The sequence below is a fragment of the Cololabis saira genome, chromosome 3 (genome assembly GCF_033807715.1).
Source record: "Cololabis saira isolate AMF1-May2022 chromosome 3, fColSai1.1, whole genome shotgun sequence".
Lineage (NCBI taxonomy): Eukaryota > Metazoa > Chordata > Actinopteri > Beloniformes > Belonidae > Cololabis > Cololabis saira.
Window position 1 is genome coordinate 44550727 of NC_084589.1, and position 24361 is coordinate 44575087.

General features: G+C 42.9%; 3 protein-coding genes across 4 annotated transcripts in view; 1 reads left to right on the forward strand and 2 right to left on the reverse strand.

Moving 5' to 3' along the window:
• LOC133440345 (NACHT, LRR and PYD domains-containing protein 3-like) overlaps nucleotides 1–2867 on the reverse strand; it is a 36105-nt gene extending 33238 nt beyond the window's left edge. The window contains exon 1 of one of the 2 annotated variants that reach the window (XM_061717584.1): nucleotides 2644–2859. The gene's annotated coding sequence lies outside the window, so the exon portion shown is untranslated. Of the gene's footprint in view, nucleotides 1–2643 lie in introns of both variants that reach the window. The other variant, XM_061717585.1, reaches the window with a different exon arrangement.
• Nucleotides 1–24361, reverse strand: part of LOC133440368 (zinc finger protein 37-like) — an 801383-nt gene that overhangs the window by 649694 nt on the left and 127328 nt on the right. The gene's annotated exons all lie outside the window — the stretch shown is intronic.
• Nucleotides 1–24361, forward strand: part of LOC133424054 (gastrula zinc finger protein XlCGF57.1-like) — a 102677-nt gene that overhangs the window by 63962 nt on the left and 14354 nt on the right. The gene's annotated exons all lie outside the window — the stretch shown is intronic.

Genomic DNA, 24361 nt, shown 5'->3' on the forward strand with positions numbered 1-24361 from the left:
CAACTCATTTAAATACTGCTGTTTGCACCTGTTATCAATTGCGCACGCAATCTTAGTTGATCACCTGCAAACCACACGCAAACAGCACGCGCAAACTTTTTCAGTACACACGCAATTTAGTACTCTTTATTTAGGATCTTAGTAAATCGGGCCCATAATCTGGTAGCTTTTACATTTTTGGATATTTTAGACAAACAATGTTGATATTCCTATGGTCACAGCTGGAACATGTCAACACCGTCTCTCTGTTATGATAATGTTTTTAAACAGTAGTGGATTGAATTAAGGTATTTTAGTATGGTTATTGAGACAGCTAGCATGAGGAAAACCAGCTAGCTGCAGTGAACAATACATGTTTTAGCAGCAAAATACATGCCCTTTTGTCAACTCCGTCAGGTTCTACACCTGACGGAGTTGACATGTAAGCTGACAGAGTTGAAAAATCCACCTATAAACTCTTAATATGCTAATATAATATAATTTGTGAACATAGTAAAGAATTAAAATATTATTTCAGGGTTTTCTTTATACATAAATGTACACATATAGCATGAATTAAATCATTACATATTACATTATTTGACCTTATACTGTATACCCTACACTTCTGACTTGTAGAGCATGGATAAGCTGTGGTCTGCTTAGTATTGTGTAACTTTCCCAGCGCTTATATTATAATTATACTGTATATCACATTAAAGGACCAGTTTGTAAATTTTGACAACATATCGTGGTGAAAGGGAATATTACATTGAATGGTCATCTCTACTTTTATGTTCATATAAACGGCTCATACATGTTTCATTATTAGCATTTTGAGCAGTATTGTTGTTATGGAATATCAATTTAAAATTTTGAATCGAGCAGTGCAGGGCAGTCACACCCCCCCCCCCCAACCCCCCCCCCCCCCCCCCCAGGCCTCCCACCCCCCATCCACACACGTGCACACACACACACCACTTACAAAAGAGAATTTGCAGTATGTTTATTATTATTATTATTATTATTATTATTATTATTATCTGATTTATGTTCAATATAAGACAAAGAGTAGTTAGTTCTTCATCTTTTGTCTCTTCCATCTGTTTTTAAACATATTTGTTCATTAATCAGTAATACACATCAGTTTTTTGTCAACACCATCAGTTCTTCGTCAACACCGTCAGATGTATGTTTTTGTTCATTTTTGAAAAAACTGTTTATTGTTTGTTCAGTCTATGTTGTTTATGTAAAAAAGGACCATGTGATCTACATCCTCTTATGTCTTATTTATCTAAACAAATTATTTTTTTCCTTTTTAAATTAAAAACAAAGATTGAAAATGCTGACATTAAGAAATCTGGGTTTTCAGAAAAGTGTGAAATCACAACATAAGTTTATATATTGTATTTTTTTACATATCAGAGTAACTAAACACTATACCAACATACTTCAGGAATTTAGATTCTTGTTGGACTGGAAGAATTAAAATTGTATACTTTTGAGTGTGTCTGACGGAGTTGACACAAATAAAGTTCTAAAGTAAAGCATATTTATTTTTTTTAGAAGTGTTTTTATTTAGAGCCTGTTCCTTTACATGGTTAAAAAGCTAAGACCCTTCTCTACAGAAATATACAGTTCCAATGAATATATTGTGCATTTAAAAAAAAAGATTCTTAAAACCTGTTTTGTCCCTTATCTCCAGAATCCCTGTAATAAATGTGATATGAGGTGTGATGATTGACAGAGTTCAGAGTCCAGAGTGCTGGGTGTGTCTTGATTAAGAAGTCTTATGACCTGGGAGAAGAAACTTCTTTTACGCCTCTCAATCAAAATGTTTCAGTTAATCAGCCTGTTGTTTCTGACCCCCGTCTGCATGAACCTCTGGGGAGCTTATGTGTCAACATTGATACTATTGGAAGTTCAGTCAGGAAGTCTTCTGGATGAAGATACGCCATCTTCAGTAGTTACACAAGTACCAAAGAACAACTTCTTCCAGGAACCAAACTGACTTTATTTGCTACAGACGACAACTTAATTCCAGAAAATAAAAACACCTCACAGTTTGATTGATGAAGAAAACTAATCCCCAGCTGATCATCACTGTGTTTCTGATCTGTGGTTGCAGCAGCAGCTGCCTCACCAGCTTTGGACCATAAAGTGTTTTGCACCCAGCACACCGATGACGTAAAGGAAAGGTCTTAACGCTAAGTTCTTCTTTTGTATGTTTACTCCAAAAAACTGAAAAATCATACAGAATACAGAACCAAATCCTTAACTTTTGTAAATAGAAAAAAATGATGCTGGTCAAAAGCCTGTGTTGCTCAAAGGTCCAGTGACTTGTAAACTTTCACTGAGTGACCGTATATTTATTCTACATACAGCAGCCAATAGAAATGCAATATTCTGTTTTGTGAGTAGTCACCGGTTAGAACAAATATAAAACCAAAGTCTTACAAAAGGTATTATCTTAAACATAAATCACATTTATGCAAAATGGCTCCAGCAGATCACAAATAAATCCAATAAAAATATTGTCATCTAACAATCATGTAGATTTGTTTTCATACACAAGAATGATCAAAGTCTGCAGTGAATACTTTCTCCAACCATAGAGGAGCAGAAACAAACAGGAAAGATCCTGAAGACAAATTTCAAACTTACAGTTTCTTCAAACAGTCCAAAGAGTTGAAGATGAAGATTCTGCAGTCTGAACAAAACCCACTGAGACGCAACTGAACTGATCCTGGAATGAGTCAGAGCTGCACCTGTGGAGGAGGAGGAGGAAGAGGAGGAGAATGGATAGATAGGAGGAGGAGGGACAGGTGGAAGGATGAAGAGTCTAATAAATAATTTTTCTTAAAAGGGACCTATTATGGCATTTAAAGGTGACCTATTATGGCATTTAATGTATATTTTAAACAGGCCTTGAATGTCTTAAAAACAATCTAAAGATAGTTTTTTCTACATGAAACAGAAATTCAGCCTGTGGGCCATGTCTCTAGTTTTACCACTTCTAACTTCATTATCTGTGAGGGATTCTGAGGGGAGGGGAGGCTATGATAATGAGGCTCTGTGCTGATTGGCTGCCTGAATGACGTGTAGCAGGGGAGGGAACAAAGCCTCTCTGGGCAGAAGAGCAGCGGCTGCGTACACAAAGCGTGTCCCATGCTAGGGAGCTTCGGCGACAAAATCAATTCCATTGCTTTATTTTTATTGTATTGGACTGTCCTAACTGGCTGCGAGTTTAACGGTTTCAGTGTGGACAGAGAGCGTCTGATGTCACGCAGCTCGACGCGATAGTCGGACGCTCGCATTCAGTTACACGGTAAACGGATCTTAAAGCCTGATTTACGGTTCTGCGTTAAATCGACGCGTACCCTACGCCGTAGACTCTGCGTTGGTGTAACGCGGAACCATAAATCAGCCTTTAGTCACCTGACCAGGTCACCTATGGGCAGAAATATGTGCCACTAGAAACTGAATTTGAATCATTCATATTTGAATTTGAATTGCTCAACTTGAATAATTGCATTAAAAAACTGAATCTGAATCACATAATTTGAATTTGTGTTGTTTAATTTGAATAATTGCATTGAAAAACTGAATCTACATTCCGAAAAACTGAATCTAAAATCAGTTCTCACAATTCAAATTCAGTTCTTGAAATTCAATTTCAATTCTACTGTGCCAGACATCCGGGTCTTCTGGAGGAACAGCAATCGAGTGCAGATACAAAGAACTCGGGTATCAGTCACGTGACGTTTTTTGTTGTCAGCGCCATCTTGAGGACCGACGAGGGACATTCCAGCCCCCCGGTCTCGCACTCCGCAGGCACGCCGATTTTTTCCAGTGGCCAGCCGCGGTACTGCAACAAAAAATCCCATGGGGCCCAGAAAGCTTTTTTCCCATAGACCGCAATAGTAAAAGAGAAGCCTCTAAAACTGTTCACACGAACCTCCAGCTGTATCCACCGGCAATTACTAATCTTTGTATTCTATATTTTTAAGTCATGGACTTTATACATATCCATACCTGCCAACATTGGGCTGTGAAAAAGAGGGAGATTTTCTGGGGTAGCGGTTGGAATGCTCCACTCACAACATCCCTGCCCTGATAAACAAGACGACTTTTAATTAGCTTTAAATCCATAGCTACAATGAAATGTGCTAAAATGTACCTCCCAAAATGACTCTACAGCCTTCTTGGAGCCAAATATGTTTAATATTAATGACAATAAAATACAATATAGGCTACAATTGTACATACAATAATAACAAAAATCAATGCTGTCAATAATGTCATCTTCACTAGCAAGGACCACGCCATCAACAGGATACGTTTAAATGATTTATTGATACGAAGATGATAACGATGACGATGGTGATGATAATGGCGATGACAATGGCGATGATGATGATCTATGGATCAGTCGATGCGTTGTGGGGAAGCTGGTAGGGAATCCGCCGCAGCGCCCGGGCAACGACGAACCCCCTAGGAATCTATGAGGTAGAGAAAGAGAGGGAAGAAGGAGAAGAGAAAAGGGGTGGGGGGGAGGGGTGCATAGAACGAGAGCGAAGAGGAAGTGAAGGTTAGGCTGGTATTTGAAGGTTTGCCGGAAGAGGCGTGGTGCCGGAGGAGGCGTGGTTGAGGCGTGGTTGAGGCGTGGTCCTGCTCCCGAAATTCGCTTGTTAAGCTCCAATTCACTAGCAAGGACCACGCCATCAACAGGATACGTTTAAATGATTTATTGATACGAAGATGATAACGATGACGATGGTGATGATAATGGCGATGACAATGGCGATGATGATGATCTATGGATCAGTCGATGCGTTGTGGGGAAGCTGGTAGGGAATCCGCCGCAGCGCCCGGGCAACGACGAACCCCCAAAACCGTGGATTATTTAAGGAGATGAGACTGAGCGGATCTGAGGTCGCTAAGATCTGAGCGAATGTAGCGATGATAGTTGGGAGGACCATCGGCCCATGAGCTGTATGAGGTGCTCTGGGATACGTGGCTGGGAGGCTGAAGTGGCGGCTCCGATCCTAAGGAGTGACCGGAGTAGTGCGTTGGGGAGATGCCAGATAAGGAGAGTATATGACGGAAGCGATGGTGAAACCAGAAACTGGTGACGACTGTCCTGACTCGGACGCAAGGATCTGTTGAAGATGTGCTCTGTGTTTTCCAGGAAGACAAGTAGTTGGCCAGGGTCTCGAAGTATTCAGGGGAGATTGGTCTTCGGGGATGAGAAACGAGAAAGAGAGTCGGTGATGGTGGTGGAGTGACCGGGGACATGTGCTGCATGGAGGATAAATTGATGTATGGCTGAGTGCCAGACTAGACGGCGCATGAACAGCATGATGGATGTGGAGTTGGAGCGTCCTTTATTAATTATGTCGATACTTATCGATATGAAGATGATGGCGATGATGGTGGCGAAGAAGATGGCGATGAATGATGATGGCGATGATGATGATGGCGATGATTATGGCGATGACGAAGGCGATGACGATGGCGAAGGCGAAGACGAAGGCGATGACGATGATGGTGGCGAAGACGATGCCGATGATGATGGCGATGAATGATGATGGCGATGATGATGATGACGAAGGCGATGACGATGGCGAAGACGAAGGCGATGACGATGACGAAGACGAAGACGAAGGCGATGACGATGACGATGACGATAACGATGCCGATGCCAATGACAATGCAAGTGATGATGGCAATGACGATGTCGATGGCGATGACAATGGCGATGACGATGATGGTGGCGAAGACGATGCCGATGAATGATGATGGCGATGATGATGATGGCGATGGCGATGACGAAGGCGATAACGATGACGATAACGATGCAAATGATGATGGCAATGACGATGTCGATGGCGATGGCGATGACGAAGGAGATAACGATGACGATGAAGATGATGGCGATGATGGTGGCGAAGACGATGGCGAAGACGATGGCGATGATGATGGCGATGAATGATGATGATGATGGCGATGATGATGATGGCGATGATGACGATGGCGATGGCGATGACGAAGGCGATAACGAAGGCGATAACGAAGGCGATAACGATGATGATGCAAATGACGATGGCAATGACTATGGCAATGACGATGATGATCTATGGTTCGGTCGAAACGTTGTGGTATTCGTTTGCGCGCTCTGAGGGCCGTCCTGCTGCGAACCATCTGCCATCGTAAAAGCCCCCAAAATCGATTGAAGGAGCAGCATCAGTGTATGGATTGATGTCGTGGGGGTGAGCCAGTTGGTCATCATAAAAGAAAGTGATCCCCTTCCAGGTGGCAAGGAGGTTGAGCCACAACGAAGCTCGGCACGGCTCGAGTTGTCTGGGGAGATGGGAGACAAGAGAGATGGAACAGCGGAAGCGATGGACGGCAAGTGTGAGATGAAGGCCCGCCCTTGGGGAATAATGCGCATGGCAAAATTGAGGTGGCCCAGGAGGGAGAGGAGTTGGCGTTTGGTGCAGCCTGGAGCTAAGAGGAAATAGAAGACCGATAAATAAGAAGACCGATTCGGTTGAGCTTTCGGTTGGAAGAGAAGCCTGAAACAGATCCGTATCGAGAGTGATACCAAGGAATTCGAGGGAGGTGGAGGGGCCCGCCGTTTTCTCAGCGGACAATGGAACCCCGAGTTCGGAGAAAACGGAAGTCGGGGTGACCAGGCCGGAAGCGGGTGGCGATGAGAGAGGGGTAACGATGACGAATCATTCAAGAGATGGACGAGGAAGGAATGCCGTGGTTGTTGGAGAGGATCCAGCAGAGGGCCTCTGAAGGTGTCGAAAAGTTAGGGGCTACTCTTGCAGTGACTGACTGCAAGTAGTATGCACCTCGCCAGCGGACGCTGAAGTACACCAGCCCGGAAGCGGGTGGCGATGAGAGAGGGTGCCAGAAACCCTGGCCGGATCTAGCGGCTGTAGTTGGTGGAGGTGGGCTGAGGGGGGCAGTGGCATCCCGGTGCCAGTAACCCCGGCTGAAGTTAGCTGTTGTAGGTGCTGGAGGTGGGCTGAGGGGGGCAGTGGCATCCCGGTGCCAGAAACCCCGGCCGGATCTAGCTGCAGTAGTTGGTGGAGGTGGGCTGGGGGGGGGCAGCGGCATCCCATTGCCGGAACCCCAGCCGGATCTAGCTGCCGTAGTGGCATCCCGGTGCCATAAACCCAGCCGGATCTAGCTGCTGTAGTTGGTGGAGGTGGGCTGGGGGGGGCGGTGGCATCCCGGTGCCAGAAACCCCAGCCGGATCTAGCTGCCGTAGTGGCATCCCGGTGCCATAAACCCCAGCCGGATCTAGCTGCTGTAGTGGCATCCCGGTGCCAGAAACCCCAGCCGGATCTAGCTGCTGTAGTTGGTGGAGGTGGGCTGGGGGGGGGGGCAGTGGCATCCCGGTGCCAGAAACCCCAGCCGGATCTAGCTGCTGTAGTGGCATCCCGGTGCCAGAAACCCCAGCCGGATCTAGCTGCTGTAGTGGCATCCCAGTGCCAGGGACCTTGGGGAGGGAGTGAGGAGATTGCTGGTGTGGGTGGAAATCCGACCTGCGAACGACGGCTATGGGCTGATCCGGATTGTCCGCGTCCTCTTCCCTCCGATGGCGGAGGTGGGCTGGAAAGGCTGGAAGATGGTGAGCTGCAGTGATGCCGGATGTTCAGAAGGGATGAACCGAGTGGAATGTGGACGACGGAAGAGGCAGAAGTTTCTGGGCGGCTGTCAGGCTCGGGAGAGCGGTGTTTCGGGCACGGCGGCGGCTGAGGAGTTTGCCTCCTCCGAAACATGGCGGGGTGTGCTAGCATCCCGGTGCTAGTAACACCGCTGAGTTAGCTGTTGTAGGTGTTGGGGGTGGGCTGGGGGGGGCTAGCAACCCGGTGCTAGTTACCCCGGCCCCGAAGTTAGCTGTTGTAGGTTTGTTTGCGCAGGTTTGGCCGGAACCGGAGAAGTGCGGGAAGCGAAAGCGTTGGGATGACGGGCGGCGGGACCAGCCGCGGACAGGGCGAACGAGCAGCTGCCCGCGGGGCCGGAACGAGTCGAGGAAGAAAACCGGGCCGAAATGCGGTGGGAGGGAAGCCAGGCACTGGCCGGAACTGGGGAAGGGCGGGAAGCGAAAGCGTTGGGATGACGGACGGCGGAATTAGCTGTAGACGGGGTGAAATGAGTAGTTGCCTGCGGGGCCGGAACGGGTTGAGGAAGGAACGGGTTGAAATGCGGAGGGAGGGATGCCGGGTACCGACATCACGATGCCGGTGGCCCCCAACCGAGGTAACCTGCTGGGACTGATGGAGCTGGGAAGCAGAGGATCCTGGCAACCCGGTGCCAAGAGCCCCTTCTAGCACTGGCGGTTGAGGCTGCTGAATGAGCATAGCCAGGGTTTCTAGCATCCCGGTGCTAAAAACCCCGGCTGAGTTAGCTGTTGTAGGTGCCGGGGGTGGACTGGGGGGGGGCCTAGAAACCCGGTGCTAGCAACCCCGGCCGAAGTTAGCTGTTGTACTTGCTGGAGGTGGGCAGTGTAACGATGGAATCGTTTATGTTTCCACACGGACGGCTTAAGGTGAAAGACCGCTCATGTGCAGTTGAGGTTCCTGCAATGAGGCAACGTTGTTCGGAGATTATGTTTAACGAGAATGTTAATAAAAGACCTTGTGAGTAAAGGTAATGCTCAACGTCCGGTTTGTACGATCGCTTCTCTTTTACTATTGCGGTCTATGGGAAAAGCTTTCGGGGCCCCATGGGATGATTTTTTTTTTTTTTTTTTTTTTTGGCGCAGTACCGTGGCTGGCCACTGGAAAATCTTCTGAGTGCGAGACCTGGGGGTCGACGTCACGGCGCGCCCTCGGAGTTGGCGTGATGACGTCATCCGGAAGAGAGCAGGTGTCGGCGGGGCTGATGGCGTGGCAGGCTGGCATGAGATTGAGAAGTTGAGAAGTTTTTTCTTTTTGTCCATGCGGTGAAAAAGGGACTCCTCCACCAGGCGGTGGCCCTATGGAGGGTGGCGACAGTCCAGCCCGAAACACCTGCAAAAGGCGGGCCGTCGGGGCCCCTGCCGGGGCGTGGCTAGACCGCCAGCGGATTGCGCAGCCTGGGATTGCCCGCGTCCCCGCCGATGACGGAGGCGGGCCGGGGGACGGGGAACGCACCTGCGGGCGGGCTGCCGCGATCCAGGATGTTGATGAGAGATGGACCGGACGGGATGGACCACTCGTTTGTGGGTGCGTGTCGCTGGAGCCAGCGTTGACAGCAGCTCCGCAGGTGGCTGAGAGAAAAGAAAAAGGGTTGGAGAACACGTGCGTTCCGGAGGAATAAACCGCCGCCGGAGCGGCAGCCGACGTGGGAGGTCGGCGGGCTCTTGGCGGGACACCGGGGCGGACGGGGCGGCTCGGTCTCGCTGCGCGGCACCCCCCGGGGGTGGGGGGTGGGGGGCGGATTGCGCAACCTGCGCTGTCGGATCAATGGCGGGGAACACAGGAGGAGTCGGAGACCTGCGGCGACGATCCAGGATGTTCAGGAGAGGTGAACCGGACGGATGTGGATCACAGAGGATACGGGGCTTGACCGGCTCGCCGGGCTGCCGTGGGGGCCCGGAAGAGCGGCGCTTCAGCGACGGCTGAAGAGTTTTCCTCCTCGGAGGAAATCCCGATCCCGATCAGCTGGTGCATGTTGCTGGTGATCTCCTGCAAGCCGATCGTGGTCCGAAGGCGGTAGCAACACGAGATCCATGATGCCTGAATGGGTGAGTAACTGTTTTCGAGATACGAGAGTGTGTAGTAGCGTTGACGTGCTGCCCGAGAGCCAGCGTGCATAGAACGAGAGCGAAGAGGAAGTGAAGGTTAGGCTGGTATTTGAAGGTTTGCCGGAAGAGGCGTGGTGCCGGAGGAGGCGTGGTTGAGGCGTGGTTGAGGCGTGGTCCTGCTCCCGAAATTCGCTTGTTAAGCTCCAATTCTAAACCACATACATACTGAATCACGCACTGAGGTGGTGGTGATGGTGTGTGTGTGTGTGTGTGTGTGTGTGTGTGTGTGTGTGTGTGTGTGTGTGTGTGTGTGTGTGTGTGTGTGTGTGTGTGTGTGTGTGTGTGTGTGTGTGTGTGTGTGTGTGTGTGTGTGTGTGTGTGTGTCCAGGACTTCAATTTTGTTGTACCTGTTGTAATTGTAGGTGCAGACTTTGCAGCTTCAATCACTTTCCTGGAGGGTACATACTTCTACATACTCCTACTTACTTACTTACTTACATTTTAAAAACAGCCTCGTTACTCTATTTCATTTCAGCCTTTAAATAAAAACTATCCAGTTAAATTGCTCCATCCGGATAGAGTGAATTTGGTTGTGGTTGTTTCAGATGTTCTTGTCCAGTTTTGTTCTTACATCCGTTCCCTCAGATTCCGGCAACTAAACTTGGATGTACATTCCAATAAAGGTTAGGATAAATGATAACATGCCTCTGAAGTTTGACTTTTTGCACCATTAAATATAGGCAACTAGTCATCATATCTCCTGCTCTCTGAAACACATGTTAATGCTCAATAGTACACAAATATGGTTCTTTAATATATTTGCATTATACTAAGATGCATTCATTTTCAATGGCTTTTGTCCTTAATGGCTTTTTCCCCCTTACATTACTTTTATACTTTAAGTAGAATTGAAAACAGTACTTCTATACTTTTACTTGAGTAAAAAACTTGAGTTGATACTTCAACTTCTACAGGAGTATTTTTAAACTCTAGTATCTATACTTCTACCTGAGTAATGAATGTGAATACTGAAGACACCTCTGTTAAAAAGACACACACACACACACACACACACACACACACACACACACACACACACACACACACACACACACACACACACACACACACACACACACACACACACACACACACACACACACAGAGAAAAAAAACTGCTTTAATAAGATATTTAAACGTGGGATTTCTGATAAACAGTTATTATTAATGTGAATATGATGACAAAGGAGGTAGAGCCAAAAATAGATCAGCGAAAACAGTTGTGGTGCGACCTGGATGTTCCTCACCCCCTCTGTCCCCCTCTCCTCCCTGCGCGCACTCGTCACGTGTCAAGGCTGATTTATGGTTCCGCGTTACACCAACCGTACCGCACGCGTCGCCGCGTACCCTACGCCGTAGGCTCTGCGTCGATTTAACGCAGAACCATAATTCAGGCTTACCGCAAATCTTCACACACTCCTCAGCAGAAATTTTTCTACAAAACGGCAAGATATGAATCTACACTTTTTACACAGAATGGAGAAAACACAATAGGTTTAAATATCTAGCTCCCATTGGTCGTTTATATCGTTGAAAGAAAATAGAGGTTATAGTAGGCTACGTGAAAAGGAGTTCTTTGTATCTGCACTCGATTGCTGTTCCTGCGGAAGACCCGGATGTCTGGCACAGTAGAATTGAAATTGAATTGCAAGAACTGAATTTGAATTGTGAGAACTGAATGTAGATTCAGTTTTTCAATGCAATGATTCAAATTAAACAATACAAATTCAAATTGTGTGATTCAGATTCAGTTTTTTGATGGAATTATTCAAGTTGAGCAATTCAAATTCAAATATAAATTATTCAAATTCAGTTTCTAGTGGCACATATTTCTGCCCATAGTCTTGTATTAAAATGGTGCATATCACTGTTGAACTGAAAAAAAATCTTTACATGGCAAAGAAAATGAAACTGGCAGGAACAATACTTTGAAAATAAAATTGCAGGTTTAATATGTATTTAACTTAAAGTTGGGTAAAATATTGAGTTGTTTGAAAAGAGGGGCAGAATGAGCAGACCAATTACTGTGTGTGGCAATCCTGCAGAATCTTTTTTACAACATATGAAGTTTATGAAGATGTGTGTTGTAGGTAGCTCCCCAAATACTATTACAGTAAATGAGATATGATATATCAAGCTATAATAAAGAGTTGGGAGACAATTTTCATTCACCAAACTACGGAATTTGCCAATAATACCAATAGATTTAGGTATTTGTTACAGACATGGTTGATGTGGTTTTTCCAGCTTAAACTTTCATGTATAATTACACCAAGGAAGGTTGTTGATGTAACCTGAGTGAGCGGATCATCTCCTGTAGACAGACCGGTGTTAGATTTACAATATATTTAATTTTTTGATGCAAATATAATAAAATTAGATTTTTTTTATATTCAGTGATAGTTTGTTAATTTTAAACCATTTTGAAATGTTTTGTAAATTGTGATTAGCCTTTCCCATTAAAGATGAAAAATCATTATGTGAAATAAATAAGTTGGTAACACTTTACAATAAGGGTCCCTTAATTAACCTTAGTTAATGCATTATTAAGCATTAATTAACAGTTTAATAATAGTTAAATAACCATTATTATGTATTACTTAACATTAATTAGCATATTAGTTAATGCATTAATAAACAGTTAGTTAATGCATTATTAATCATTAATTAACAGTGTAATAATAGTTAAATAACCATTATTATGTATTACTTAACATTAATTAGCATATTAGTTAATGCATTAATAAACAGTTAATTAATGCCTACTGCTCAGAGTTAATTAATACATTAGTAAGCATTAATAAACGTTACATGATGTAATTATTTATCCTTATGTATGCATTACTTAGTATTAAGTAATACATTAGTTAATACATAAGTAAAACGTTAATAATGTCCCTAGTAATCATTTACTAATGATGTTTATTTGGAGTGAATATGCATTAAGTAACAGCTACCTAATACATCTACTAATCATTCGCTAATGGTGTACATGTTTACTGGATGGGCATTATTAAACAACTATTTAGAGTCTTAAGTAATCATTTCCTAATGGTGCTGTGTATGTTATCAGGTAGCTTACCTGACCTTATGAACGGTAACCTGACATAAACCTTAATAAATGTATAGGAGTGGCTCATAACCATTACTTAACCATTAGTAAAGGCTTGCTGGACCCTTATTGTAAAGTGTAACACATTTATCCCTTAGGTAACACATTATTAATGCTTAACTGCCTCATAAGCATTACTTAACCATAATTAACCATTAGTAGATACTATTCTGGACCCTTATTGTAAAGTGTAACACATTTATCCCTTAGGTAACACATTATTAATGCTTAACTGCCTCATAAGCATTACTTAACCATAATTAACCATTAGTAGATACTATTCTGGGTAACACTTTACAATAAGGGTCCCTTAATTAACGTTAGTTAATGCATTATTAAGCATTAATTAACAGTTTAATAATAGTTAAATAACCATTATTATGTATTACTTAACATGAATTAGCATATTAGTTAATGCATTAATAAACAGTTAATTAATGCCTACTGCTCAGAGTTAATTAATACATTAGTAAGCATTAATAAACGTTACATGATGTAATTATTTATCCTTATGTATGCATTACTTAGTATAAAGTAATACATTAGTTAATACATACGTAAAACGTTAATAATGTCCCTAGTAATCATTTACTAATGGTGTTTATTTGGAGTGAATAAGCATTAAGTAACAGCTACCTAATACATCTACTAATCATTCACTAATGGTGTACATGTTTACTGGATGGGCATTATTAAACCACTATTTAGAGTCTTAAATAATCATTTCCTAATGGTGCTGTGTATGTTATCAGGTAGCTTACCTGACCTTATGAACGGTAACCTGACATAAACCTTAATAAATGTATAGGAGTGGCTCATAACCATTACTTAACCATTAGTAAAGGCTTGCTGGACCCTTATTGTAAAGTGTAACACATTTATCCCTTAGGTAACACATTATTAATGCTTAACTGCCTCATAAGCATTACTTAACCATAATTAACCATTAGTAAATACTATTCTGGACCCTTATTGTAAAGTGTAACACATGTATCCCTTAGGTAACACATTATTAATCCTTAACTGCCTCATAAGCATTACTTAACCATAATTAACCATTAGTAAATAATATTCTGGACCCTTATTGTAAAGTGTAACACATTTATCCCTTAGGTAACACATTAGTAATGCTTAACTGCCTCATAAGCATTACTTAACCATAATTAACCATTAGTAAATACTATTCTGGACCCTTATTGTAAAGTGTAACACATGTATCCCTTAGGTAACACATTATTAATGCTTAACTGCCTCATAAGCATTACTTAACCATAATTAACCATTAGTAAATAATATTCTGGACCCTTATTGTAAAGTGTAACACATTTATCCCTTAGGTCGATGATTCTTAACCATAGGGCCGCGGCCCACACTTGGGCCGCGAGCGCCATCTAGTGGGCCGCGAAAAAAATTCAGTTTTGTACGTGTGGGCCGCGGGGGCCGCGGGACTGCATAGCAACTCCCGACCAAATGAGGAGAAGACCCTCAGCTAGCTCTAGGTGTAATAGTAAGATAAATGGTGTGTATTTATAGAGAAAATCCTTCATTTTGCACAGAGTAGGTTTAGATCCGCCAGGATCAGGGATCGATTACTTGGGTCTGCGCCCAGAGCGAGCGCCGCGGCGTGATCATTTACCCTGACTCGTCCGCGCAGCCGGGGAGGTCGGTGCCGCTCGGGCGGTGGGCTCCATCGTTACTGCTGAAGGATTGTACATGTAGATGTGTCGTCTGGACTGGACTGTTGTTCGGGCTCGCAAAAGCATCGGAAAGTGACTCTGCTGCCTGCAGCAGCCAGAGAGCTGCGGGTTCTGCCCGGCCGTCTCAGCTGATCAGGCTCGGATGAAATCCGACACGCGCAGTCCTGACAACTTATTAATGTAAATAAAACTTAGTAAGTTACTTAGTAAGTAATTAGCTTGACTCTTACAGAGATGAGAAGCCTAACAGGTGGAAAGGGAAGTTCAACCCGGAATGGACAGATTCATCCTGGTTCAGTCTTCCCACTGGGACAAAACCAGTGTCTCATACGTTCAGAGACCGTGGCGTTCAAAGTGCAAAAATGAAACGCCACTGAAACAAAACACAAAGTTTTTCATCAAACATATCCACTCAAGTCTGAACTGAAGTCACAGAAAATAAGCTGACCATCTTAAACATGTTTGGGTCCACATACAGCTGTGAAGCAGCTTTCTCCACAATGAACAGAATTAAAACTAAATATCGTTCCAGGTTCATCAATGAGCACCTTCTCATGTGCATGAGAACCTGACACCATCCAGCCCAGATTTAAAGTCCTGGCAGGAGAAATTAGAGCTCAGTTCTCTCACTGAACGACAGAAAGTGAGGGCATAAGATTAAGGGGAAGAAAGAAAAACTGCAAAACTTTTAAATTGCTAAGATGTGTTTATATTAATTTATTATAAAAATGTGTTGAGACAATTAACAAAGAAAAGGGGAAATTCAAACTGCTGGTAAAGAAATAAAATAAGATAGCATTTGAAAAATAAAATAAAATCTTATTTATTTATTTTATTTTTAAGAGAAAAAAATGTGTAATTGAAGTTACACATGTTAATGGGCAAATATGTACTTTTTTAATATAACAGTCAGATGCAGATGTTGATACAACTATGAGGCTACTTGAATATATATTATTGCGGCTTTCCTGTACTTATTAGAGCCGCTTGAGAGTTTTTGTTGGGTCCTGTATATTTGTATGACGCGCTGCTGCTGACATAGAAGCACGCTGAGTCCGAGATACGTTTTTATGGCGTTTAATGACAGGTGCTCAGCCAAATCGGCCTCCCGATTACATTCACTTAGGTTTTAAATGTGTACACTGCAAAGTGTAATCGGGGAGATCAATAAAATGCGGTCAACAAAAATTACGGCTACCCAACTCGCCTCTCTCCTGCCCAGTGCAGGTGATTTGATTCCTTATATAAGCTACGGTGATGACCCACGTGACCCAAACTTCCTTCATCACCGTGGCAACCAGACCAAACAAATGAAACATCAATATGTGGCTCCTACACACCAGCCCCTAATTATTGAACTAATCTCAATAATTACTGACATAATAAGACAATCATTTTAACATTAAAGCTCAAAATGTCCAACCCATAATCCACACACGAATCTTCTTTCTTCTTGAATCATATGACTCAAAGTCCACAGTCTCAATGGTCAAAGTCAAACAGTCCAAAGGAAAGAAGAAAAAATCCCAAAAAAAGTCACAACTGAAGCCGGTACATCCTCAGATGGCCTCAGCCTCCTGCAGCAGGCAAACCTTTGTGATTGGTCGATCCAGGCAGCTACTCCGGGTTTTAATCCGCACCTGACGGACGAATCCTCTTCGGTCTGGGAAGGTCTGTATCACTCGTCCCACAGGCCACGAGGTGCCGTGCTGTCCATGATAATGACAAGGTCTCCCACAACCAGATTCCTCTTCACTCCTGCCCATCTTTGACGCTCCTGTAGCTGAGGTAGATATTCCTTCATATCTTGCTCCACAGTCAAACACAACTCTGACCTTTCTTTTGGTGGGATGGTAAACTCTGTGGTGTGGTATGTACCATACTTTTCCATCACCACGGTCCAGCTCCTCTTCTGGCACCTTCTCAGCATAGCCTTTAGCCAGACGGTTGTTTATAAAGGTGTTATATTCAGTGTGGAACGTTGAGTCCTTCTGAAACCTTCTTTTCAGATGACACAAACGTTGCTCAACCACTCTCTTGTTGTTTGGCATGCTGATATCAATGTTCCTTAAAGGTAAAGCAATCTGATAATGCCCCTCCACCTGTTTTGCTGAGTTGGTGACAAACTTCAGGAACCTTTCATCTTCCTTTGACATCCCCAGTTGCTCTTCAATGCTACTTTCAGGGAAGTCATTCTTAAACTGTTGCTGCCAGAGGTCATCCAGGTTCACAACCGAAACTCTGTTGACAGTTACTTGTGGATGCTCCCAGCTAACAGTCTCTCCACTGTTTCCTGTCAGTGGACCATTAACAGTCCAGCCCAGCAAGGTTCGGATGGCATATGGTAGGGCTGGGCGATTATACGATCTCGATTTGTGATCGCGATCAAATTAAGTTCGATCACGGTGATCAGCTGTGGGTCTACTTTCTCGATCACGTGCAAAACATGCTGCAGCAAAGTGCACGACAACCAATCACAACCCGCTTCCCTGGCACCGCGCTGTCTGCATTAATTGATCATGCATGATATGCCGCAGCAAGTTGCATGACCATAGGCAGTAAACTAGTCACATCTGCCTCCCCTGCACTGGTGGGAGCAAGCGTGACCAGAGAGAATAAAACTACAAGACAACAACCGCAGGCTAGCGTTAGCTTAGCTTCGAGCCGACCGGGACTCACGGTTTGCGGTTATTTATTTATTTATTTCGCCGGACAACTTCTTCCGAGCGTACAGGAGGAGGGTGTGATGGATTCACAAAATGCCCTTCGTGATGGATGTATTGTGTTTTCGAAACGCACCCATTAAAGCTGTGATTCGCTCTGCTTGTACCACAAATTACTCATCACCGCCGACTTCAGAAACTCCGCGGCCCCGACATGGGTGTGTGTGTGCGTGCGTGCGCGCTCAGCGGAGTGAATGTGTCGGAGCGCGGAGGCAACAAGCAGAGCTCACCAGATGACGCCGTAGGCTCTGCGTTGGTGTAACGCAGGACCATAAATCAGACTTAAGTCCCTTTAGGCTAATACTGTGAGAAATAACCTCTCATAATAGCGGTACTACAGTTAATAAATGTAATAAAACTGCCGTTTCTGCTGGCTACTGAGTCCTGTAAGTGGCGAGTGAGTTTTAACTCCTTAATTACTAACCAGCGTCAGTCACACACAGTAAACAATCTGTGATGTTAGAGAGCCACCTGTTGGTCAATTTAAGCAACCGCATCGCCAGCTGCTTGACAGTGGCTCAACTCATATTAGTTTACTGTTTTTGTTTTTAATAATGTCATTGCAATTTTATTTATGCAATTGTGAAAAAAATTGCAAAATAAATGAAAAACTGTGAACAACCGCATTCCGTAGGCTATTCAGTAGGCTACTCGGTATTCAGCCAAGTCTTTAAATTTTATTCCGCTTCAGTTTCGGCCTCAAATTTTCATTTCGGTGCATCCCTAGTTTTTTCGGTGGGCACCACTGGTAGCATTCTGGATTCTTGTTAAAACATGCTATTTGCTTTATTTGTTAATAAAAAAAAAACGAATCTCTGGTTTCTTTCTATTTTATTCCAGAAGGGAGGGGGGATCTTCTGATTTAAAAAATCGTGATTAAAAATCGAGATCGTTCAATATGGGGAAAAAAATCGTGATCATTTTTTTTGCCATATCGCCCAGCCCTAGCATATGGTCCATCATCCACACTACACATCACTTCCAGTGGTTCCAGCGCTTTAGGAACATTGGTTCCAATCAGTAGCTCTATTCCTGCATCAATCTGAGGTAAGTGAATATGTTTCAGATGTGGCCATTGCTCAATATCCCTTTCAGTTGGAATATTTTCTCTGTTTACAGGCATGGACTCTTGTGTGTAAGCTCTTGGTAGCTCGAAAAAATTGTCCCCGTCCAGTCCGGCGACCTCCAGTCCTGACACTATGTTACTGCTTACGACTTTCTCCTGGCCCATGGTTCGAAGGAGAATGCGTCCCTTCCTCCCTGTTAGGTGGAGCTTGTGCATTAAGCTTTCAGTGCAGAAGACAGCAGTACTCCCCTGGTCCAGGAAAGCGTAAGTGATGACAGTTTTGGTTCCTTTGTTGGATTTGACCTGGACCGGCACAATGGGCAGTTTGCAGTCCTGGTCTCCAGCCCCTGTAAGACCACTTGACACGAGTGTACCGTCAACGTGCTCTGGGCTCCTCTCTGTCTGCACGGAATCATTGACGGGTTCCTTGTGAAGTATGGTGGGATGTTTAAAGCTGCACTTTGAGCAGGAGATCCTTTTCCTGCAATCTTTACTGATGTGCCCTGTGCACAAGCAGCCAAAACAGATGCCATTTTCCTTTAAGAAGCCTATCTTCCGTTGATGTGGCATTATTCCCATCTGTACACATACATCTAATGTGTGTCCTCCTCCACAGCAGATGCATACTTTCCTTCCCGTTTGCTTAATTTCTCTTTCTTTCGTTGCAGGCTGATAATTGTTCTCCACAGGTCCTGCAGTGGTAGCAAAGCTACTCTCCTTGTTTCCAGGACGAAGTTGCAGCTTGGGTTTGTTTGATCCTCGATTTATGGTTATTGATTCAGAGTCTTGTATGTTGCCAAACACCGGATCAGTCAGAATTTTCACTTGCTTTTCAATGAAGTAAGCAATGTCTGTGAGCTTAGCTCTCCGCTTGTGTTGTTCCTGCAGCTCATAGGCATGGTTCCTCCATCTGTCTCTCAGTTTGTAAGGAAGCTTTTTAATGACACACAACATGTTGGAAGGCATATCCATATCTGAAAGATACTGCACATCCTCCATGGAGTTACAGCAGCCTCTCAGGAAGAGGCTGTAGTCCTGCAGAGCCTTCACGTCCTCTGCTCTGATTAGAGGCCACGAGAGGGCTTTATCCATGTAAGCAGAGGCCACCTTTTGTTCATTACCGAACTGCTCATTTAATAAAGCTTTTGCTTTTATGTATCCCCGTTCTGAGTTTATGTGTTGACAGCTTCTCACAAGTTCTTTAGCATGACCTATTGTGTGTTGTTCCAAAAAATATAAACGATCACTGCTGTTAGTTGTGTTTCTCTCAACTCCATTCTCAAAAGCTTTAATGAACGTGTGATATTCCAATGGATCGCCATCATAGATTGGGATTTCTCTTTTAGGTAGAGCTGAGAGGCTTTGCTGTTGTACTAGCAACGTTGTTATTTCGTTCTGCTTCATCATTACGCCAATAATGTCATTTCTGGGTTCCAGATCCATTGCATTTAATCCTGGTTGTTCATGTGAATCCTGTGTGTTGAATGAGGGGTTCACAAGGAGTTGCACTTGTTCTTGTTCATGTGGAGTTATATTTAGGTTTGTGTTTGTATTTGTTTTGATTTGTTTTGGAATGAATTCATCTGCGTCAACATTAAATAACTGCTTAGATTGTGTATTTTCAAAGTATGATTTCATCCCATCAGAAACCTTTGATGCCACTTTTCCACTTGTTGTGCTTCGTATCTTGAGAATTTCCAGCGTTGCCATTTTTTCTGCAATTTCAGTGTTGAGTTTGAGTTCTTCTCTCCTTTTGCGCAGGCGTTGTTCCTCTTCTTCCAAAGCATGCTTTTCTTTTAATAGTCTTTGCCTCATGTTTAAGGCTGCTAGCTCAGCTTCTGCCTTTAGACGTATGGACGAAGTTGAAGAGCTCTCTGACTTAAGTGTTTTATGGCTTCCCACATTTGAAACACTGTCATTTGGTTTAATGTCATCCTCAATTTGTATTTCTTCATTAATTTCTGATGAATCCTGGTGCTCCTGACAGGGGTTTTGTTCAGTTTCAACAATCCAGTTTTGAGTGCTCTTTTGAAATGTATTGCTGTAATCGATGATAGTTGAAAACCATTCTTTTTGTTTGATGAGTTCATCTTCAGGAAGTAAAGGCAACAGTCTACTGTGCGTAGTTGTAGCATTTTCACACAGTGTGTTTAAGGTCTCCATACATTGTTTCACTTCCGACACATTTTTCTCTTGTTTCATCAACTGTTTCATTTGTGGTATCAAACCTTTTATTTTATCAACATCACGTTTGCGTTCTTTTTGCAGCATTTCAATTTTATACATAATACAATAACACAGTATGATAGGCTGGCATAATTTTATCATCCTTCATTTTATGTATTGTAGCAGAAATGACTTCAGTGGCCTTTATAACCTCCTTGCATCTTTTAGCAAAGTCTGCCACCGTCACCCCCTTCTCCACCTGATCATATTCTTCTGGAGCAGCTATTGCAAGCTCGGCAATCGCTGCAGTCCTCACAATAGTAGTCTGTCTACTCCATACTTCTCGAAGGATTTGGCCATATTCTTCCCCGTCTGGAAAATGGCAAGGACTTCCTTGTACCTCTTCACCACATCACCTGGTCCTCCAACTAATATAAACACACAAGAACAAGAAGGAATGTATCATTTGAATCATGAGATTGATGAGAAGAAAAAAACAAATCATTGTATTTTACTGTTAATGTTCAATGTGCCGCGAGACACACTAATCCCATATGTGACACCTCAACACAGTGTAGAAGGATTTTCTGGCACAACTTCACCAAGGTACATGGAAACACCATGACACACACAGGGAATTATCAAGGCTAAATTGGGAGAAAAAGAGGAGAAAATGCTAAATAAAAATGGACACATTTGGGGTGAATCATTTTTGGAAATGAACATTCATTTGGACCGTACTGGTCCATCTGGTACATTACTCTATCAGCGTGCAGGGCTTGAATTTAGCACTCGCCACTTGCCATTTGCGACCCAAATTCCTCAAGTGGCAAGACAGATTTTCTTGCCACTTGGCTAGTTAGAAAAATCGAGATTCCCAACTGTTGTGCCATTTATAAATCAAATTGAGATTCCCAATACTGTGCGCACCATCGCACCTTTTTATTTTTTATTCTTGATGTCAACTCCGGGTGAACCGTCTGAGTCTGACTCTGAAGAATGAATAGTAAACACTCTGAAGAACAACTGGAGAAAATGGACCAATGCAATGTCTCAGTTTGACCAGCAGGGGGCACACTGTATAGTTCCTTAAATGGTTTAGCTGGTGTATTGTGGTTGTCTTAAGACAGGCTAGGTTGGTTGTTGTAGTCTTTATAAGACACTTTCGAGCTAATAATAAAAAGGCTGCTTTCGTTCACTTGTTCGTTCTCATTTGGACATTTTTATCCAGCCCAGAATAAACACATTATTTATACAATACACCTGCTGCATTATAGAATATACAGACAGGACAGGATCAAAGTGTTACTTTGAAGGTGTAATGCTATATATTCCTCCATAAATGTTAAATTTACAATTAAGTAGGCAACTACTGAAATTAAATTATACAAGAACACATCATGCAATCTCATTTTCCACCAATAGTATAGTAGTACACTACTGAATGATAATTGTAGCGTATAGAAAAACAGGATTGATGTAATATGGTACTACGATGACTGCTATATACAAGTGATGTCGAAATACAAAAGTAAAGCAACGTTTTGGTTTTGGTTAGTAAAAAATCTGGTTGGCTAATAACTTTTTTCATCTACTAGCCACTTGGCTAGTAAGTCAAAAAGTTAATTTCAAGCCCTGTCAGCTTGTCATGAGAGATTGATCTACTTTGTAGGGACAACAGACACATACAGCTCAAGCCAGCCAAGAAATACGTTTCACATACCCCGCAGGCGAGAGCGATGTTTGCTTTTCTTCGCCTTTTTCTCCTTATCCTGTCAGAGCTGGATTCAGAGCTGGATTCAGAGTCATCCTCACTGTCGTCTTCACTGTCATGCTGCATCTCAGATCCCCTCATCGCTTCATCATCACTGTCTTCTCTTGTGGACTGTTGAGCCTCCTTGAGACATGTCAAAGCTATGGATGCAAGGATTGATAGTTGATTACATCAGTTTGATTGCTTATTGTATACAAACACCTACAACAACAAACACAGCTATGACACAACTTTCGCACCCACAGCGTACACACCCATCATTCTTTAACCCTCGAGCATCCCTTAAAATTAATATACACTTTTTACCCATAGTCCAAATTTGCCTCATTGACTACCATCTCATAAAAGTGCAATAAAAATGTAATACATATTTATTTTCACTTTCACCACATAAAATCTTTTCAACAACTTCAGACCTAGCCATAGATATAAAGTTAATTATAATCTTTAAACATTATTTTTACAACTCCTGATTTTTTCAATAGAAAAATCACAAAATATGCAATATTTTCAAAAATTAGGTTCAAAGTGAAATATATTACAGCATTGACTATGTCAATAATTGATAACATTTATTTTGATGCATTATTATTTTTGGAACAATGATTGTTCATTTAAAAAAACTTACACTCTTTACCTTCATGTCCAAATTTGCCCCATTGACTCCCATTATAACCACATATTTTTTATGTACTGTAATTCTTACCTATTATAATTTTTTTCCAGACGAATTCCTAATAAATCTAAGCCTCTACCTTCAAAATACAGAGAAAACAGGTTTTATGTCTGGTGACCCCCCAAAACTAGCAGGGGCAGCAGAGCTTCATCACATCAAGTTTCAGTGACGTCTCATCCATCCCGCTCTGTGTTTAGTTGGGGTCTTTCATTTAAAAAAGTGTCAGCCTTCACGAAGTGTATTAGCTTCTACACACACCCTTTCAGTTACATGACTGAGAAGTCAGTCTTTCAAATTTACCGACGTAAACTTCTTCTTCTCCATTATTCAACTGTTACTGAGTCAAATATGCAGCATCTTTTTGAAAAGTTTACATTTTGTCAGAATGATGTATTTGTTATGACAACTTGAATTGTGAACTTTTACTTGTCATGAAGTTAACATTAAGAGCTAACAGTTTAACGTAGTTAGATTAATCTTACCATGTTTTCCAGATGAATTTCCCTTTTCCGCTTTTTTCTTGTGCGTGGTTAGCCTGGTCCTGTGAGGAGGTGACACGCCGAGCTCTTCCATCCTGAGACGCTTCTGTAGATGGGGCCGCGGTCAGTGCGCGCAAAGAAAAAAGTGTGGCGTGCGGCGTTCAGGCCAGTTCGGAACTAAGGCTTTTAACTAAAGCCTAATATTGGTGCTCCTAATCGGGAAATTCAGAGTCTTCTTGGAGAATCAGTTTTCTGACATCACACAACAATGTCTAATGACAATGTCTGGAACGCTTTGAAGACAGAAATGGGAGTTTTCAATGGGGAAACCCAGAGTTCTGAGGTGTCATGAACGCAGCATTGGCGCACACCAGAACTCAGGAGTTATCGCGGTGTAACCTGGGTGTAACTGCCTTGAAGGAGGAGCAGAATTTTCTGGCAGGACGGACAGTAATTTTAATAGGATAGCCATTTACCAAGCTGCACGTTTCATTTTAGGAGCACTTTAGTGGGTTTCATTTTAGTGGGTTAAAGTTAGCAAACGAGTTGAGTGAGCTGACAGAAGGCAAAAAAAAAAAACACAAACACCTCAAACTAATTGAATGGCTCCAAAAGAAAAAAATACTGAGATGGAAAGTCAAGTGCAACCGGTGCCATCACAAAATGAAGCTGAAGAAAAAGATGGTGGATCTGTGGACCGATTTGAATGGTAGGTAACTTTGGCTAACATTGTGGGATAACTTTTTAGGTCAGTATTATTATTGTTATTATTATTATTATTATTATTATTATTATTATTATTATTATTATTATTATGATTATTCGCCAGCTTGATTTCATGATGGACAACATTGCTGCATCCTCAAGAACCCTTTCAAGAA